Source organism: Montipora foliosa, chromosome 12, assembly GCF_036669935.1.
Source record: "Montipora foliosa isolate CH-2021 chromosome 12, ASM3666993v2, whole genome shotgun sequence".
NCBI lineage: Eukaryota > Metazoa > Cnidaria > Anthozoa > Scleractinia > Acroporidae > Montipora > Montipora foliosa.
Window position 1 is genome coordinate 9,110,824 of NC_090880.1, and position 5,000 is coordinate 9,115,823.

A 5,000-nucleotide genomic window follows, 5' to 3' on the forward strand; every position below is an offset into this window, starting at 1 on the left:
AGTATCTTGCAGTACTTTCTCTGGAAATAAATACCTAACTTTAGCAGAAAATTATGAACAGAAATAGCAACTGATATTACAATGAAACTAACAAAGCCAGTAAATATATACTAACAAAGTACAAGTAGTTTATTGTTACAATGGACACCATTGTTGATCAATGTTTGTAATCTTATATGAACGGGCTGGGTATTGTGCACACTAGCCCAGACTTAGCCTTACAATGATAAATTAAGACTTACATTTACCCTGTTGAGCTATGATTCTTTGAAATACCACAACCTAAGACAGTTTCAAATTACAAAGGACAAAATCATATGCAGAAGGCCCACACAAAAATTTACAGTTTTGAAATAAACTCGAAATACAAACCACCTTGGCTTTCTTCTTCATGAACCTTTTTCTCACGTCGTCTAAATCGGCAAACTTTGCAGTGTTCGTTTCGTAATCGGCTCTTAGTTGCTCTTCACTTTCCCTAAACTCCCTTTTCAATGTATTTTGCAATTGGAAGCGAGGAGCTTCCCAAAAGGCATGAATTTTTCTGTTTGTGTCACACCTTCCGGAATGCTTGTCCTTTTACCACAGTTTCAACTTTTCGAGCACAATTTCAACTCCCTAAAAACCACAAATTGAGCGACACATATGGTAAGAAGAAAGCCAAGCATTTAAGAAAATCAATATGGCGACAAGGCAAAATTCAATTCAAAACATGGGTTTGGACTCGCTGTACATACGATTCTTCTTCGCCTTTCTCGCCGCTAGTGGACGCCATTATCCTAAACTTTGTTTTGAATTTGAAAGTACTGTAGCATCATGGGATTTTCTCATGTAAATGAGGCTTTTTTCACTCAGAGAGGGGTCCCAGCGCCCTTTTTTGCCATTTTTGATCGAACTTCCTTTTAAACAGGCACCTTTTAAATTCAGTTTGTTTATTGACACCATCACTATCATCAAACCACGAAAACTGTTTGTTTGCATACACCGTGTCTCTGTCTAAACCCACAATATGCCTAAAAGATGGGATTGTACCCTACGCTAATTTCCATACTAAACAGCAACGAGTCCCCTCTCTCACGTGCTAGCTTCATTGTTCACAGATTGACCAATCACACGACCAAACATAGGGTTCCAAAACGAGTTGTAATCGCCAAAAATAAATTTTAAAGTGATGGCTTCTTCCAAGCCTCTGATGACGCCATTATTTTAGTCCCCCTCGTCACGTGACCCCAAGATCACATCTGGGAGATTTCCCCCTAGCAACAGGCCATCATGAACCACTACAAAACAGAATACAAAACCAAAAGTGGCTACGAGCACAAACTACTCTACAGTACAATGATGTTGACATCGCAGCGAACAGTCTTGCACTTCTGCAAACATGGCAGAACATTCCAGATATAGTGCTTAGTATTAATACAAGCATATGTGGCCAAAAACAAGAAACAGTCTTTCACATTATGTGTCTTTGTTCGACTATTGCACAGAGTTTATACACATCAAGGCATGACAAGATGCTAAGATCATTCTACCATTATCTACTCCATCTGTATGACTTTGAGAACGATCACTCCAAACCATGGTACGAACAACAACCGCCATCAGCAGTGATAGCAAAAGATAAAGCTAAGATCATGTGGAACAATGCATTCTATCTCCCAGAACCTCCAGAAGACGGTGAAAATAAGATCAACACGGCCATCCATGACATACAGAAGAAAGAATGGCTGCTACTTGATGGCACAGTTTGCGGCATGGGAAAGATAGCAGACAGAACCAGCAAGACACAAACGAAGTACAGAGACTTACAAAGTGGAATAAAACAAATGTATCCACAACACAAGGTTATACAAGTCAGCATAGTATTTGACTTCTTAGGGAACTATCACGCCCTACCACGCCCTCTGCATTAAGCCTATTGGTTGGCTTAATGTATTAAACATGTTTTACACTCGTTTAATTTGGTACTTTTTATTTCAGTACACATCACTATTTGACATGGCAGGACATGTCCACTCAAACAGGAATCCTGCCAAAATTTGATTCCAAGAAATTATGGACGGTGCCGTCTAAAGATCAGTATTTGCCAGCATACTTAACGCCTCTGTGACCATTACCTTGCACAAATCAACCCAAAAAGAGTGTATCCTGTGGAGGTAGGACACTTGGTTTTGTGAATGTGAATGTGAATGTGAATAATAATTATTCTTACTGCTAACTTCCTTTGAATTATTCAAAAAAAGTTGAACTTAGCAGTTAGCAGTAGTTCATCTTATTGGGGTCGGTGTAAAATAACAAATCAACATATCTGATGTGTTGATCACCAGCTATGTTTGGACATTTTATTTTTAGGTTTAATCACTATAAACATTTTTAATCATATTTTTAGTAAACAGGGTACATAATTTTATAAAAAGGCCATCCAAAATCAGTTTGAGATAGCATTCAGTTTGATTAAACTGAGTTGAGTTAGCCAACAGTAAATGAGCGAACAATTATAAGATTACCCCCAGGGGAAATTGGGTGTTAATTTTTAGTTAGTTTGAGGTAGGGTTAGATTTTTCTATTCTTTCTCCATGCTTCACTGGTAATTTTCCACATGGCATAGATTTTGACAATACAATAATTTCGTTTAACTTAGGTACTCATTGATACCTTTTTCTTACCATGTGTCCACCTGCAGCAAAACAATTCCTATCCAACTTGGGTCATTGGCACCAACTTTTATGTGCAACTTGACAATGGAATGTGCAAAAGGCTCCATATGCTCTATTGGGTAGTGAACTGGCCCCACTGCCTTTTATTAACATCCATGGTTTGGATATAGCCCAAAAGAGGCCTTTTGAGTGTAATTAAGTAATCCGTATAAGATTGATTTTTGTTATTAAATTTATGAGAAAAACTAACGCGGAGAGATTTCGACGCTTCGATGACATTCTGTCATCATTATCAAGAAAAGGAAGAAATAATTTTTTGAAGAAAATTTACATAAGTAAGTAGTCAAAAAACTAAACCAAAAACAATAGTCTATTGTTCTAAGTCAGTGAATCATCCAGTGACCTCACACAAAGGAAAACCCAAAGTCAAGTAAAAACTTTAGCACGTATTCAGTCTGATTGGATGTTAAGGCTTGGTCTGTACTTTTTAATCAGGAGCATCTCGTATACCAGACAGTCCATCTTTCCTTGGCATTTCCTCAGAACTGCAAAATTCTTGGCTAAGTCAAGAGATCTAGGGCTGGTATCATGATCTTGTTGAAGATGTCTGCAAATGGATGAAGAACTGCGACAGTGTTCTTCGATTCTCTGAAAAAGATGTCGAGTTGTGAGGCCTATGTATTCTGCATCGCACAGAGGACATGAAAATTTGTAGACCACACTGTGTTGATTGATCAGAGAGGGCTTTTGTTCTTTTACGCCAAGTGCATCACCCAGTTTACGACTAGTATAGATGGGCTGTAGAGGTGTTCCGATTCTGTTGCTAAGTTTGTTTAGTTGTTTTCTTAAGACGTCAGCAGACTTTTGGTCTTTGAACGGCAGCAGTATCCGCACAAGTTGTTCAACTGGCACAACAGGGGGTGGACTCAAAACATTCGATAGCTTGGATTTACTGAAAGATAAGATTGTAGAATCGACTAGTTCGTTCGGATACTTCAGCTTGGAAAAAAATTGATCTAAGTTCTTTACATTCATTTTCACAGTCACGTTGATCGTAGGTACAAAACCTCGCTTTTGAGAACAATGGTAGACCGTGCATACCGTCTGTCATCAACGAAAGAACTTTTTGAGCTTGAATGTAAAGAACTTCGATCAATTTTTTCCAAGCTGAAGTATCCCAACGAGCTAGTCGATGCTACAATCTTATCTTTCAGTAAATCCAAGCTATCGAATGTTTCGTCATCTTAGCAAGACGAAAACCTTGATGGCGGGCAAGCTTTGAAGATAGTTGAGATTGAAAGTGAATTCATGGGGGAGAACTTTGTCCCAGGTTTATTAACCATTGGTGGTTTGGGGATGGTTCCCCATTACCAGGAGCTCCATGACGTGTACGATGGAGTACCATTAGTAATGGCTCATGGACTTCCTGTCTCCAGAAAATCCCTCTCTGTGCAAAGATTGCGATGTCATTAGTTGGACAGGCGCAAAGCATTGGAGATTATTATAAATGTTTCCATCTTTAATATTAAAAAAGGTACAGTGTGATAATTAATTAGGGTGGATTGCTATATGTACATTGTGTATATGTGGTATAGTGGAATCCCGTTAATACAGTCACCAATGGACGACCATATTAACGAGGGTGTTTTTGCAAGAAAACTAATGGCTCTTTTGGCAAGAAGCCCAAAAAATTGGCCGTATAATAACGAGGTGACCATATTACCTAGGTGGCCGTACAATGTAATCTCACTGTGTCACTCACACTTGAGCCCTGTCCCCCATGTCATACACACTATGTTGCACTACCGAGTAATTTCATGTAATGATTAGTGCATGAGTAATAATTATGGCCCCACGGCAATTTTCAGGAAGTTCTATAATGCATTCTTTTTTTCAACAAGCAGAAAGTTTGCACACAAAAAATCATGGCAATATGAAACTGCTCGCAGTTGTTGGTGACTGTTTGTCTGACATTCAATTTTCTTGTGTTAAGCAATATTCTTTGAGCATTTACATTACACTTGCTTTAAACCAATTTCCTTGGAGTTTATAACTGCTGGTATTTTTTCTCTTGTAAATTAAGTAATACCGTACTTCCTAGATACCTGCCTGTGAACTGTATTCAAGCAGCAGGGGAAATGGAGATCAGTGATCCACCGATTTAACATCAAATGCGAGCACTCCATATAGTTAACTTTTAATAACCACCAAGCAGGTATTGATTTTTTAACATCTATTTCTTTCTTTTTTGTGTATAGAATGTACAGTAGCTGGAATATTATTAACATGTTCAAGGGCTCTCCCATTCTGGTGGGATGACGTATCAGACTTCAGCACCTTGTTGTA

At 38.4% G+C, this 5,000-nt stretch overlaps 1 pseudogene; it reads right to left on the reverse strand.

Annotated features, from left to right (window-relative positions):
• The window catches only part of LOC137980687 (uncharacterized), a 7,626-nt pseudogene extending 6,854 nt beyond the window's left edge, over positions 1-772 (reverse strand).
• Positions 773-5,000: the final 4,228 nt, after the last annotated feature.